Raw genomic sequence first — 15,516 nt, forward strand, 5'->3', positions numbered from 1 at the left:
CATGGGGATTCTCCAGGCAAGAATACTGGAGTGGTTGCCAAGTCTTCCTCCAGGGGATCTTCCTGACCCAGGAATGCATTGCCTGTGGATTCTTTACCAGCTGAGCTACCAGGGAAGCCTTAGTATAATTAACTTATTCCACCTCATGGGAGTTTTAATATCTGTAAAACAGCTCAAAGAATATGGCTCAGAGTATTATCTATGGCCCTTGAGGAGGAACTAAAGGTCCTTGACTTTGTTTAATGGGTACACTGTTATTTGGTCTTGTTTGATCGCTTTCCTTTGCTTATGCGTTTTCTCACTTCTCTGATTAAATTTAGTCTTTGGTTAAAGTTTTTCTACAGTCAAGAGGCAGGTGGTCGACATGGATGGCGGGGGGTGGGTGTCTGTGCTGGGAAGGCCCATAGGGTCCAGCTCTGTTATAATAGTTTTAAGCCAACTGTCTGTACATAAGTGCAAATCATCTTCCTTCTTTCCTTTCCTTCCTCTTTTCTTCCATTCAATGAGCAAATATTATTTAAGATTTTCCTGTCCTGTGCAAGACGGTCTAGTCCCAACTCAGAGAAGTTGCTGCCCCTTTTTGTAGGAAGCTCTGTCCTCAGAGGTACAAGCAAAACCCAGAGGATAAAGGAGCTAGAATGGGCAGGGCAGACAGGCAGGTTAGGCTGGCAAGTGCAGCTGGAGGCGGTGCTGGAGACAGTCAAGCCAGGAACGTGGGTGGAGCATGAAGGGCCAGCGATTTCAGAATAAGTGATTGCCAAACATACATCGGGCTCCTCAAAGCTCCCATGACCTCTCAGAGAAAATGAGGGAAGTTTCCCAGGGCTCTGTCCTCTTCAGACTAGGAGTTCTCTAACTAAGTGACCTCAAACTAACTGACAGCCTTCGAACTAACACAGAAACAGCCCACCTGGGAACAAAGTCAGCATGGAGTAAACTGATCTGGAAGATACTAAGAGCTGGAGAGGCAGAGATCTGATAACATCAGGTGCTGGATCCAGCCATTCCTGAAGCTAACTCTCTGGATATTACTGCTATGTGAGCCCGTAAGTATGCCCCACCCCTTTATTGCTTAAGCCATTTGAAATTATATTTATGCCACATATACACTAAAGAGTTCTAACTAATAACAAGAAAGGGAAACACACAAAGCTCTGGGGGCAGGAGGTGGTGACGGCATGCTTATCCATGCCTAGTCTAACGGGTGCCAGTTTCAAACATCCCTTTTCCAGGAGGGCTTTTCTAGAACCTCAAGAGTAGGTGAGATTTTGGGTCACATAGTCTTCTAAGACCCCGGGTCCTTAACAACACTTCTAATAACTCCAATAATATAGTCATGCCATTTTTATCCATTTATCGCTAGCATCTCACATAGTGCCTGATGGATTTTAAATGCTCAATAACTATGTACTGGATTTTTTAAAAAGATGAATCTGGTTGGAGAGGAGCATGAAAGGTTTACTGGAAGAGTTGACGTTTACCGTAGCCTTGCCGGAGGATGACCCGGTCAGGATGGACTGTGCTGGGCTGCAATGACAACCCCCTTCTGGATCCTATTGGTGCGTGGTAACAAGGTCTATTTTTTCCCCTTGTCATATGATGATTTTGGTCAGCTGGGTACTCTGCTCTGAGTTCCCTCCTTCTGGGTTCTGTTGGACGGACCCTCCACCATCTGGAATGGTCCGTGTGGCCGGAGTTGAGAGTGATGGGGATAGGAGATGAATCACCAGCGGGCTGTTAAAGTCCCCATCCGGAAGTGACACAAATCACTTCCCCTCCCGTTTATTGACAGGGCAAGTCATACCCAGGTGCCTGATTTCAGGGGCAGGACGTGGAAAAGCTGACTTGGAGGTGAACGACCTGGTGATATCTCAGCTCTCAGTATCTCCCAGTGCTCAGTTCTGCTCCACACTAGCTTTGTTCTCAGGCAGGTCCTTTCAAGATTAAATCCATGTTTTCCCCAGATGAGTGACAACTCCAGAGAAGGGAATGTGGGAGGGCTTTCTAGAAGGAGAAGACAGCTTGGCCAAAGGTTCAGAGGTGCCGACGTGAGGGTCTGCTCGAGAGGAAGTGGTGAGTAACCCAGTGGTCGAAGGAGGGAGAAAAATGCCTGGACATGCTAGCGGACATCTCTGTTGCCACACTGGGGAGGGGTGGTGAACTTGGCAGGCAGTAAGAGCAATAAAAGGTTTAATTAGGCAGGACCTATGATTTAGGTTATTCAAGATATCAGCCAAGCAAGGGATGACGGAAGTGGGCTGGCTGGTGGAAAGCCTGGCGAGAACTCTCTCCGGAGCATCAGAGAGCAGCTTCATCAGGGTGGCCCTGAGCAGGCCAGTAAGTAGGTCTCTGTGCAAATGCACGAAAAATATTTGGTAAACACATATTAACGAAACCCTGGGTTGAATCCTGTCATCACTCCTTCTCCAAATTAATTTCTAGCCCAGAACCTCAGAATGTGATCTCATTTGGAAATACAGATGCAGATGATTACATTTGCAGATATAATCAGTGAGGTTCAGAGGGGTCATACTGGATTAGGGTGGGCCCTTCAGCCTGTATGACTGGTGTTCCCATGAGGAGAGATACAGAGACAGAGAGAGATACAAGGAAAGAAGGCCCTGCGATGACGGAGGCATAAATCAGAGTGACGCAACCGCAGGCCAGGGAATACCAAGGCTTGCCTGCAAGCACCAGGAGCTGGGAGAGGAGGGCAAGGATTCCACCTTGGAGGCTTCAGAGGGAGGCTGACCCCACTGACTCCTTGATGGCAGATCTCCAGCCTCCAAAACTGAGATAAAATACATTTCTGTTATTTTAAGCCACTCTTTTGGTGGTAAGTTGTTATAGCACTCCTGACAAACCATTACAAACCAGGAGCAAAGAGAAACTGGTTATTATGGCCAAAAGTTATATAGACCTCTTCATTCCTACTAAAAATGGAAGATTTACTGTGTACCCTGAACCAAAGGCGAACATCCAACCGCCTGTGAAATTGTTTTCCTTTCGCAGATTTTCCCCATTGCTCACAGCTGGACATTACATGTCAAGGATGCTCTCAGAGGACTGGGAAAAGGTTCAGAGGTCCACAGATATGATCCTTCTACTTGGGCTCCCGAAGCAAGCAGAAAGATCCCTTCCCCTCCCCATGAAGTCCAAGCAGGGCTGCAGAAAGAAGGGAGAGTTCAGGAAGAAGCACTTGCTTTTGCTCACTTGTTCAACCACTGTTTACTGGCTTTCTGTATGAATCGGGTACCTTGAAAGATGCCAGGAGAGATGGGATGAGATGATGATGGTCGTGATCATGATGGCTAACATTCTATCAAGGACTTTGTACATGCCAGGCACTGTTCTAGGATGTTTCACAGGTCCTTATGTGACTTCCCTGATGGCTCAGATGGTAAAGCATCTGCCTACAATGCAGGAGACCTGAGTTCGATCCCTAGGTTAGGAAGATCCCCTGAAGAAGGAAATAGCAACCCACTCCAGTACTGTTGCCTTGAAAATCCCATGGATGGAGGAACCTGGTAGGCTACAGTCCATGGGGACATAAAGAGTTGAACACGACTGAGCAACTTCACTTTCTTTCTTTCTTTCTTTTCTTTACGTGTATTAACTGGTATTTCTTAAAACGACCCTAGAAGATAGCTCTGTTATTATGTACAACTTCCCAATGAGGAGGCCGAGGCAGCAAATTACAGAACGTGCCAGGGCCACAAAAGCTGGTGAGATCAGAGATGAGATACAAATGATCTGCAGAGATCAAAGTCCCAGCTTCCCAGGAGGAGGGGCGGGGGTGGGGTGAGGGAGACGGAGAGAGGAGGGGGAGGGGGGGGGAGAGGGAGAGGGGAGAGAAGAGGGAGGAGGGGAGGGGGGCGAGGAGGTGGTGTGTGGGTGCAAAGAAGACTTGTTTTCCTTAAAGAGCTTTGTAGATTTATTAAGCCAGGACTGACTCCTGAGGAACTTGGTAAATTAAACGCTAAAAGTTAAAGGAAGGGGAGATGAGGAAGTGGAGGATGTGGATGGGCATCTATTTAGAGAAGTTTGGGGAGGAAGAGGCTACATAGTAACTGGAGGGGAACTTGGGGTAAGAGATGATTATTAGGATGGGTCATAGATTGTTGTGAATGTGTACTTGTAGATTAGACTGATTGACAAGAGAGGGAGATATGGAGGGGAGCCCAATACTAGAAAGAAGGGATGCTAGCTTTTCAGGGACTCTTTTTCACATTAAAAAACATGGAACCGCATCAGGGGACTCACACACCGTGGCCAGAAGGTCCAGCGGCTTCTCTTACCCATCTTCTCCACTCTCATGATGAATGTCAAGACATGTAGGTTAACTGCCCGAGGGACCACAGCACCCATGTGGTGAAATCAAGCATTCTTCCCAAGTACTCTCTCTCAGCCCCAAGTTCCCATGAATCCAAGACAGAGCCTGGGAATGGATGATGCCTCTGGTCCTTCTAGTGAGAACAGTCTATGAAAAAAAAGGTGTCCATGCTGCTAACTAGAAATTTCCAGGGACATTAGTCCTGAAAATCCGATCTGATTTGGTGATGGATCTGCATCACGTGTGCATTCACTAAGCAAATCTAATTCTGTTGCTGACCAGCGAGAAAGAGAAATAATTTAAACGGTTCAACACAGTTGCACCCACGTTTGGCTCAGAGCTTCTGCTGTCTCAGCTGACCTGGGCTGGGGGACCAGCGGTGCAGGAAGCTCTCAGTGCCCTGGGGCCACTTCACAGGGGGAGCACCTTCTACCCCGGTGCCCATCCAGGGTTGCCCCCGAGTCCTTCCTTCCTACAAGTGGATGCAGGAAAACGGCTTCATCTGGGCACTCAGAGCATTGCAGAAACAGCAAAGTATTGCAGCACTGAAGGAAAAACAGGCTGTATTGGACCCATGAGACGGAGTCTGTGATCCAAACGACACCTCCTTCAGAACTTTTCCGAGCTGCTTTGGACTCTGCAATGATCTCCTTTCACCCTGGTTGGAGAATGCCACAGAAAATGCTACCCACCCACCCCTACCCCATCCCCCACTCCGGAATAATTCTTCTTTTCTCCTCTCTTTGTCTCTGGTATCTTGTCTCCCTGATCCACTCACTTGTTCTCTGCTCATTGTTTTCCAGAAGGCTTGAGTTCCTAAGCAGAAGACTCGTCTGCCATTGGACAGAGCCTGCTGCAGGTCTGGACCGCCCTGAGTGCTCCACCCCGCAAGTCGTCCTCAAAGGGGTGGAAGTGGCTTCTTCTGGCAAAGTGCCCTCTCCAGTCCACACGCCAGGGCTCCCATTTTTTATTGAGGAAGTAGTGGCCTACTCCACTTTTGAACTTGAGCCTCTATATCTTTTGCCAGGTAATAAACAGAGCAGCTCAGTAAATGTTGAGAATCGAAATAGGGGAGGTAAGGGGAAATGGATGTGTGTAAGTGCAGTAAAAGAAAGCTGGCCTAATTTTGTTCATTACCATGCCCCCAGTGTATATAACAGAGGCTGAGCAGGTGCTCAATCCAGTTACCCAAGAAATGAGCCCAGCTTAACCTTCTCTTTGGGTGAATGGGGAAACTGAATCTTGGCGCTCCTCAGCTTTTCAGTCCTTTTCCCCAGCAGCTGAATGCAGAACTTGGCTCAAAGCAGTGGCTCAATAAATATTTGTGGAATGACGTAATAGGTAAATACCAGGACTCCTGGAGGCCAGTGGGCTGCACAGAGGAGAACCAGGGCCCTATCTTGAGCAAAACCTGGGCTGGTGGAGGGAAGAGGTTTACCACCATCAGGCAGAGGGCTGGAGGAGGAGCGCAGATGCAAGCAAACACAAGTCTGGGCAAGGGGCCTGGGGACAACGGTAGGGTCTTCCTTCACCCATAAAATAATATTCTCCCGGTGCAGGTGCAGTGAGTCTCACCCGGGTTGCACATTAGAACCATCTGGGAAGCTCTTAAAAGACGCTTGGGCTGCACTCCCTGAGATTCTGATCAAACCGACCTGGGATGGAGCCCTGGCCCGTACCTTCTTAAAAAAAAGTTCCGCGGGGGATATTGATAAGCAGAGCGCGTTGGGAACACGGAGTCACAAACCAGACAGTAGACAAGGCGGCTAAACGCGGAAAGGGTGCTCAGTACAAGTTCTGGGAACCGGGCGAGGAAGGAGCGAGAGCCTTCCTTTCCTGCCAGGGTTCTGGGGGCGGGGAGAAGGACGCAGGGTGGGAAAGGGCAGGTGGGCTTCGAACTAGGGAACCGGGGTTGGGTGAGAGTGCCCAAGGACTGGCTGAGCAAGATGGACGCGATTAAGCGAGAGTCTGGGTTTCAACGTAAAGCTGATGCAACAAGGAAGGGTCATGGGGCGAGAATCGCAGGGAGCAGGTCTCCAATAAGTTAAGGAGGCAGCTTATTCGGGACTTGGGATCTAAGACCCGGAGTCGCTCCTAAGGGAAGTCCAGGCGTGGCGCAAGGGTACTCGGAAGAAGAAACTCTGAGATGGAGACGGGGGCCACTCGGTCACACGGAGACACACGGAAGTCCACACGCACACGCGCGAGCGCGCCCAAGCACACGCACCCGCGCCCAAATGGATCCCCAGTGCACACACGCCCGCTGCACACGTCCAGGCCCCGGCCTTCCGGACGAGGAAAGGGACAGCGCTGCGGAACGGCCGCCGGGACCCGGAGGGCCGCTCCCCGCCTCGCCTCCACGCGGGCTTGCGCAACAGCATCCCCCGCGCGCTGCCCCAGCAGAGCCAGGCGCGCCCAAGGGAGTGGGAGGAGCTCCCGGGAGGAGGGATCGGCGAGGGAGCCCGGAGGGGGGGGCGGGGCGAGGCGCGGGGGGCGGGGCCGCGGCGCCTATAAAATCGCCTTCCTCCCGGGCATAAACAAACCTCGCCTGGCTCCCAGCTCCGGCTGTGGAGCGCACTCCTCTCTTTGCCTCTCTCCTCGCTCCCTCTGGGCGCCTGCAGCCTAGCTCCGGGTCCTTTTCGCTTTTCTCCCTCGTCCTTAGGTAAGCCCCACGCCCTCTTCCCGCCAGGAGGGGTGGGATCGGTCGCCTATGGGTGCTCCTGCCTCTGCTGGACCGCCCTTTGTGGCCAGACCTCCCCTACTCCCGGAGCTGCAAGTGCTCGGTCTCCCGGTGGCCCGTGGGTGAGCGCCAGGAGGGGCTTTGGGGGTGCGAGCACTACTGGAGTGGGGGTGTTTGATTCGGCCTCAAGAGGGAAAAAAAGGTCCGGGTTCACCTTTCCCCTAGCTGAGGAAGTGGGATCCTGAGGATCGGGGTAGGGGGTGGAGAGCCCCCAATACCTTGATCGCTGCTTCCCAAGGCCCTCCGGACTCACACGGGCGCCCCAGGCTGGAGGGCGCGCTGGACGTGGGAGGAGGCGAGACCAGGAGTGTGTGTGTGTTTGAGGGTGGAGGTGGGGTGTGTCCCTGGAGTGGGGTGTCTGGGGAAGGAAGGATTGAGTGCGCCTGTAGAAAGGAGATGGCTAGGGGTGAGCGGCGCTAGGGACGAGGCTCGAGAAGGGGACGTGGGTGTGTCTGCTTCCCATACTCTGCCCCCAACCAGTGTGTGTCTGAGGGGCGGGGGCCCATTCAGCCTGGAAGTCGGGGTGGAGCACGCATGTGTGTGTGTGCGCGCGCGCGTGTGTGTGTTGGGGAAGGGTCCTAGTGTTCCAGCCCGTGTGACACGCGCGGGAGCGAGGGTTGGCGAGCATTGCTGGGCAGGGTCGCCCCCCGAGGTGGCCCGGGGTGGGCGCTGTGGCGGCGCGTAAGCGGTGGCCTGGACCAGAGGGGTCGTGTGGCATCTGGCCGCTCTGCGCTGGCTGGGGCTTCGAGTGGCGTCATTTTCGCCTCCGCCCACTCTCCCCAGCTTCCCTGCTCTCTCTTGCCCTCCGAGGGGAGGATAACAGCTGGATTTGCTCGGCCCTTCCTGGGAGATACGCCGCGGTCTCGGATTCAGCCGGGGTCAGGGCGTGTGCACCGTGGTGGGCTCCGGGGGAAACGCGCTGTCACCGCTTGGGTCGCGTGGTGGGCTCCGGGGGAAACGCGCTGTCACCGCTTGGGTCGCATTAGTGGCTGAAGCTGGGATTTAGTGGCTATTTGCCTTGCTCCGCTCCACCTCCCCCACTCGCCCGCCTGTCGCCTCTGCTGTCAGACATCCCTCTAGGTCTGGGGCAGCACCGACTTGTGGCTTGTGTGGGGGAGGTGCCCGGCAGCTGGTAGGGGAGGCAAACCTAGTTGGGGAGGGCGCGATTGTCTTGTGCCCAGACCATCTCTTCTTCCCAAATGTCCTGGGCACTTGAGTTTGTTTGGTTCCTTTGAGTTACTGGGAAAGATGAAAGATTCAGAGAGAGTTCAGCCAGTGGCCAGGCAGGAGGGCTTTAGCCATCAGCCATACTTCACCTCCTAAAGAACAGAATATCTAAACACAGAGTGTGTTCTTGCCATGAAAAATGCAGTCCCAAGGCAGACCTTCCAGCCCAGCTTCCTCCTGGATAGAAATGCTGGAATCTTGACTGAGTTTCACAAAGGTGAACTGAAATAAGCAAGGTACAGAGAGTGCAACCCACTGCACCTGGCTTCAAGAGGTTCCCCAGCCAGGGCAGAAATGCAGACAAGGGTGCAGACCCCAGCCCTCTGTGGTTGTAACTGTTGGGGTGACTCAGGGTGGGGGTCAGGGGAGGAGGGGACACAGGAGTGGTCAGGAAGTGATAGGATACCTTTAAAGGGACAGTGCTCTGGAGTCAGGAGCGAAGCCGGATATCCCCAGACCCGGGACTTGGTAGCTCTGTGGCACTTTGTCTCTCATCATTTTCACTCCTCTCAGAGCGAGAAGGAAGGCCTCGCCTGCCTCGCTTTGGCACCTGGCACCTGGCCCAGGGCCAGGCCTTTGGGAGGAGATCAAATACAGACACTGAATCAACTGAAAGGCCCCATTCCTCTGTGATCCCACAGGCAGTTAAATTTTTGGTGATAGCATGTGACTGCGCTTTCCAGGGAGACCTTGGAGAATCTTTTGGGGTCTCTTTTCCTGAGAAGCAAATCCAGGCTTGCTATCTGTTGGTTTAATAATTTGGAGAAATTAAAAATTCACACAAGTTCCTGGTCCAACTTCTGCCCAGTTTACAGATGGAAACTGGGACCCAAAGGCAGGGAATGACTTGCCGAGGAGAAGCCAAGCCTGGAAGTCAGCCTGAGTTTCCCGGCTGTGATGGAAGGTGGTGAACAGGGAATCTCCGTCTTGAGAGATGTATTTTCTGCCGTCAGAAAATGAGTTGGATCCTCACTGAGTTTCTGGCGGGGAAACTTTCCAGACAATGTGGGTGATTGATGGGTCAGTTGATTTTCAGTCTGAATCAGGAGTTCCTGAGACAGAAGCAGAATCAGCGTAGTGAGAAAGGGCTGCAGCCCTGCTGAGTGGTGGTGGCCCAGATTTGGGCTGCCCAGGCTGGACCCCAGATGTGAACAAAGCCCTCCCCGCCCTGCCCCCCAGACACACACATCCCCTGCCCTCAGCGCACTGAAATCTCCTGGCCTGAGCGGCCTCAGCACAGATGGGGAAGAAAGATCTCATTGTGTTTTTCTGATGGCCTGAAGCTGCAGTTCTTCCTTGGGATCCAGAGAATCCTATCCAAAGCGTGACTCAAAAGGCCCTGTGCTTCAGAAGGGAAGCCAGGATGATGACTCAGCATCTAAGATTCTAGCAGGGAGGGGCCCTGACTCAGGCAGAGGGGGCTGGGAAGGGACAGGACCTTTCTCTCTCTCCGAATCAGCAGCTATATCCCACAGCCCCTCTCATCCTCACGAGAGCTCTCCCTGTGCTGTCTTGGCTCCATTGATTGGATGGGAAAACCAAGGCCAGGAATGTTTAAGGGACTTGCTTGTGGGCTATGTGACTGGAAGTGGGAGGGGCAGGCTGAGAACCCAGAGCATCAGACCTGAAAGCCTTTGTTCTTTTTTCAAAATGACACGTTGGGGTGACTGCAAAAAGGCTTGAGTGAGAAGAGCAGAGAGGCCAGCCAGAGCTCTGGCCTCAGTTTCCCACTCTGAAAAATGAGAGTAACAGATACTGTCTCACCGGGACGTGTAAATATTAATTGAGTTAATCTACGGCAAGAGTTGAGGACAGTACTTGCCCATGAGGCCACGGTGAGGGAACTTGCGGTCAATCATTTCCACCAATGGCATTCTCAAGGCATTGCCTGGGGAAGGCCTGCAAATGCTGGATTCATGTTTTGCTTCTTGAAGTTTTTACAGAAAGCTAGGCTTATGCAGATTGCATAAAAATATAATGGAACTTTGTCTGAAATGCAGATTTCCAGGCCTGGTAGGTCTGGGATGGGCGAGGGATCTGCATTGTTTCAGTGCTTTCTGGGCTGGATTGGGCTAGAGTGTACTGCCAGAGAGGAGGATATTTGCTCCAGAATGATGGCTGGGGGAGAGCAAAAGAAAGAGGGGGGCCACGTTCCTCATATCTCCAGGGTCTGGAGTAAATAGCTTTTATTTGGTTAAAGTGCCTTGTGATTTCAAGGCATCTCCTTGTTCCTTTGAGACAGGAGACATCCTTGCTATTTCTCAGATCAGAAGACTGAGGCTTGAGCAGGTCCCTTGCTGGTCCAGAATCAAGTGATGGGGCTCCGTTCCCGGTGGGCCACCGTGGACCATTCCCTGCAGCATTATCCTTTGAGGCTGCCCAGGCCCTCCTCTATCCATCTTTGGAACCTGGACTTGGTTTCTTGGCTTCATTTCAGGAAGCCCTTCCTGACTCCCTGATCTCAGTCTGGGCCCAGCCCTGCCCTTTCTTTCTCTTTAAGTTTGGAGACAGACACAGGCAGGTTGGCCGTCTCTGCTGCGGACCCGGCGGAGGTCAATTCCCTGGACGCTCGCTTGACCCCTGCTGCGCCAGTCCAGGCTTGTTGGAGCAGGGTGTGCCGGAGGAGTGTGATTGCCAGTATGCGGACCCCACTGCTCCAGAGCAGACGCCCTGTGAGAAGAGACCTGGCAACCCTGGCACCCTGACTTGGCGCTGCCAAATAGACCTGATTACAGAGTGTGGATCCACACACAGGTTTCTCTTCCACCCAGTCCTGAACTTCATACCGTATATTTACCGAAGACCTGCCCACCTGGGCACCGTCTCCAGGCATTTCCAGTCCAGCAGAGGCGTTCCTCCAACTGAGGGGCTAGGAAGTGGGACTCCTTAGCAGTCTGGGGGATTCATCTTTTGTTTTATAAAATTTTTTTTTCCTCCTTAAACCTGTGGAAAGCTCTGTACCTATGAACGATATGCCCATGTACTGCTCTGCTTAAAGAGGTGGATGGGGACCTTTTTTAAGGAAGAACAGGGCTCCATTCTGTTCCCCCATCTCTACCCCCAACTCCACCTATTGGTTTTGAGAAGGTTCTGGGCAGCTCTCTCTGAATGTGAGTGTGAGAGTCATTCCGAAGAGGTAGATAATTCTGAGGACTCTCTTAGCTGGGAACCCTCCCCCTCCTCTGCTCTTCTTGTTAATCATTGAACTTGCCTGCTTTCTCCAGTGAGCCCTCCCTGACTTCCCCCTCCAGGCAGGCCAACTGGGTTGGGTGCCCTTCTTGGATCATTCTGGGTTGTGTCTGCTTAATTACCCTTTTGCCGTAGACCGGAGAGTGCACTTAGTAGGCAATCAGTTAATATTGGTTCAAGTAGTAGTAGCATAGTTGCTTCAGTCGTGAACAACTCTTTGTGACCCCATAGACGGCAGTCCACCAGGCTCCCCTGTCCCTCAGATTCTCCAGGCAAGAATACTGGAGTGGGTGGCCGCTCCCTTCTCCGGGGAATCTTCCCGACCCAGAGATCGAACTCAGGTCTCCTGCATTGCAGGCAGATTCTATACTGTCTGAGCCACCAGGGAAGCAATGTTGGTCCAAAGGATACCTCCATTTACTAAGGAAATAACCGTGGGCCCTGTTGTGTAGGAAAGATCGGAAGGTCATCCAGAGGGTAAGAGCAGCAAGACCAATTCGGGGAAAGATTCTTTCAGTGTGGCAGTTGTCCCATCTCAGGGACAAAGGGTTGTGTAGGAGGAATCTGCCTCCACGTCCCATGCTAACGCTGGCTCCGTCTGTGTGCTTTCCACACATTATCTCACAGACCTTCCAGTGCTGCTCGTGTTTGTCTTGCAGATTCACAGAAAAAGCCTCTCACCCACCCAGCATCCTCCTTTAGACTTCCGTTATCCTGCGCGTCCCCGCAGACTGTCTGGTCTTCTCTCTGCCAGACAGGTGGCTGGGCTGCCAGACCTCCATGGAGAACCGACAGGAAGGTCCTGGGTCGTGCTGTGGAGCAGCGGGTGGGGTGAGGACCACGTGTGGGCCCCTCCCTCTTCCTGCTATTGTGTCCCAGACATTCTTGCTAGTTCTGTGCTCTGGCCCAAAACAGAGAAGTTGCCTTTGGTCTCCAGCCTGGTACCCAGGGAATGGATGCAGCTGGGGGGTGCCTTCTCTTTAGTGATTTCTTTTTTAGTCTTTCAATATCAGACAGTCTGTTGGATGCTGCTGAGGTTCAGCCTCCAAGCAGAAGCACCCAGGGCCTCTTGAAGGAATTCTGATTGTCTGATCGTCTTTTTTCATTTTATAGACTTTTGAAAGCCCTGTTTTCTATCTCCCTTCCCCTCAACTGGGGAACTTTCTAGAAGGTCCAGTGAGTCCGGCCATTATTGTTTACTAGGTTGATTACATAAGAAAAACATTGAGAGGCCATCAGCTTCTTCACCCTCCTCGAAGGCTTAGGTTTCAGAAGGTCCAGAAAACATCACGAGAACCCGTGGACTGCCTGGTAGCTTGATTTCAGAATCTCTTTGGCAAAGAAAAGACCAAAGGACATGTCCATAGCAAGGTGCGGGGAGGCAGGGCATACCCCAAGGCTGCCTTTCTGGAGGTTAATGCAGACGGGGCACTGTTCTCTCAAACCTTCTGGAGTTGACTGTACTCAGAGAGGATGTTATGGCGAACATCAGCAGCATCCATTGATCCCCTGCCCGCCTTTTAAATTTTGTTCTATAAAGAGCCCAGTGTGCTGGAAAAAAACACCGCTTTCACGTGGCTTGGAAACCAGGCGTGTTCTGGAGGGGACAAAATCTGGGCCAGTGGCTGACAGTAACAATCGATGCAAGTTTATCAACAGTTGTTCCTGGTTCCCCTCTCTCTCTGCTTCACTGGAGGACTCTGGGAGGCTGTGGTCTGCCTGTCCCTGCCCTGCCCACCTGCACTCACTCCAAAGGATGGAGTCTAGGCCTTTAGGAAGTCACACAGGCCTTGGCGTTTGAGCCTCAGATTACCCACTCGTAAGCTGAGGTGATCCAATCCACATTCTCCCAGGGACCTCCTCCAGGAACAAACAGAATAATGCAATGAAGCTTTTTTCTGAAGTATTGAATATGGCGGATCCCTTCTATGTGTTGTGAAGGGAGAATGTCTAAGATGTGGACTTTGCTCGCAGCCTGGGCCTCTGGTGGTAACTCAAGGGGGCTGTGTATGGTGGAGAGAGAAACACGTGACTCCGCCAGCTGATCCACACAGGAGAAGTCTCTGGGTGTTTCTGTGCTTGACGCCCCCCGCCCCCGCCTCGAAGGGACTTTAGGGGCCCAGCAGAATTTGCCAAAGAGGAAGGGCAAATGCCCCCTCCAGGTGGCTTGTTGGAGGAATGCCAGAGCTGGTGGAGGACTCCAGTCTTAGGGACGAGGAGGAGGTCCCGGCTGGGAGAAGAGGGTCCTCCAGGTTCCCAGGACAGATGACCTGAGCGGAGCCATGCTGCAAGAGGCCCTCATAGCACCCCAGGGGGCACCTCCCTTTTGTCTGCATGTAGCACCTTCCTGCTTGGGCTCCCATCCGTCCTGAGTTTTGGGGACTATGTGATGTGCATAGAGGGCTTCTCAGGTGGCTGAGCAGTAAAGAATCCAGTTGGCAGGAGACACAGGTTCGATCCCTGGGTCAGGAAGATCCTCTGGGGAAGGAAATGGCAACCTGCTCCGGTATTCTTGTCTGGAGAATTCCATGGACAGAGGAGTCTGGCAGGTCACAAAGAGCTGGCACGACTTAGCGACTAAACAAGAACAACGGTGTCTGTAGAACACTTGCCACATATTTGTAGATGGGAAGCCGAGGCCCAGGGAGGGGATGAATGGCTTGGGAACAGTCATGTGGCGGGAGGGGCAGGTTTCCCACGCGCCAGCTCCTAAACAGTGTTCCCGCTGCTCCATCAGGGCTTGTGAGAATCCCAGGCGCTGTCCGTCCCCTTGCTCTCAGGGTGACTGGCTAACAGCTCTCACGTGGCCTCACGGCCTGAGATGCCTTCGCTCACTGCCTTCCCAGTCCCCGAGGTCACCTTCTTCGCTCCTCCGAGCAAATCTCAGTCTTGGCTTTGCTGGAACCCATGGAGTTCAGCTCATTGCTGACTGGCTCCTGGGTCCGTTGAACTGGAAAGGTATTTGCCTGCGCCGCCCCCCCCCCCCCACCTGCCCCTGCCCCTTGGGCCTTTGTTACTCATTGACCCGAGTGGTGGCGCATTGGGTCTGATTGCTGGAAACCCATGTGACACCTGCTGGACCTTTTTTCTGTGTCCTCTCCTTGCTGGGCCACTCAGGGACTAAGAATATTTAAAATACAGACCGTGTCCCCACAGATGGCCCTGGGTCTCTGAGGCAACCAGGGAAGTGCACTGATTAATGAGGCAGTTATTTGCCCGATTCTGTGTGCCATGGTTGCATTGAAGGCCTCCCACTACTCTCTGGGAGCAGGAGTTGTTATGCCCATTTTACAGATGAGCAGACTGAGGCTCAGAGGTTAGATCGCAGAGCCAATCAATGGTAATGTTCAGATATGACCCTCAGATCTCCCCCCGCCTCCCCACTAACTCCTGGCTGCCTTTCACTTCTGCAATATTGATTTTCTCAGAATTCCTTCTGGGCAGGCAGGTGGGAAAGGAAGAAGTGGTATAAACCTGTCTGGCAGCTGGTGTTGTGACCGGGAGCTCTGCTGTGTGCACTGAGTGGGATTTTGGCAGGAGACCTCATTTCCTGTGTGGAGTGGCTTCCCTCTGTGCTGAGACAGAGCCCACCCTACAGGATGGCATAGGGGGCTGGAGTCAGACACCCAGGCTCCCACCACCCTGCCTGGTGCGGCCTGGCCCCCTTCAGAACTGCCACCTGCAACCCTCCGCCCCTGCAGGGTTGCCTGGGCCTCTGCAGCCCTACGTCCTGCTCTGGGACTTTGCAGGAGGCGGTGGAGAAGGGCAGGCTTGGCATCCGGCGCTTGGCCTCAAACCCAGGGAGAGAGCTTGTTGAGCCCAGTGGGGCTGCAGGTTGGCTGCGGGGGGTGACCCCAGGTGTGGGCACCCTCTCAGTGGAGCCTGAAGGGGACGGGGCAGGGCACCAGCGCTGGCACCCAAACCAGGTCACCTCCTGTCTATGCCTGACTTGTCACATAGTCGGGTCTCACCACAGAGCTGTGATAAGTCCTTTCTTGATCCACTCAGTGTCTGCACATACAACTGC

The 15,516-nt window shown here is 53.0% G+C and overlaps 1 protein-coding gene and 1 long non-coding RNA gene across 3 annotated transcripts in view; both read left to right on the forward strand.

Moving 5' to 3' along the window:
- Positions 1 to 568: 568 nt before the first annotated feature.
- Positions 569 to 5,666, forward strand: LOC113903934. The gene is made up of 3 exons (XR_003514351.1): positions 569 to 1,046; positions 1,428 to 1,559; positions 5,137 to 5,666. It is a non-coding gene; the product is annotated as an uncharacterized LOC113903934 (long non-coding RNA).
- A 1,192-nt stretch (positions 5,667 to 6,858) lies between these two features.
- NDRG1 (N-myc downstream regulated 1) overlaps positions 6,859 to 15,516 on the forward strand; it is a 56,301-nt gene continuing 47,643 nt past the window's right edge. The window contains exon 1 of one of the 2 annotated variants that reach the window (XM_027560791.1): positions 6,859 to 6,995. The gene's annotated coding sequence lies outside the window, so the exon portion shown is untranslated. The remainder of the gene's footprint in view (positions 6,996 to 15,516) is intronic. The other variant, XM_027560790.1, reaches the window with a different exon arrangement.

The sequence above is a fragment of the Bos indicus x Bos taurus genome, chromosome 14 (assembly GCF_003369695.1).
Source record: "Bos indicus x Bos taurus breed Angus x Brahman F1 hybrid chromosome 14, Bos_hybrid_MaternalHap_v2.0, whole genome shotgun sequence".
In the NCBI taxonomy this organism is placed as follows: domain Eukaryota; kingdom Metazoa; phylum Chordata; class Mammalia; order Artiodactyla; family Bovidae; genus Bos; species Bos indicus x Bos taurus.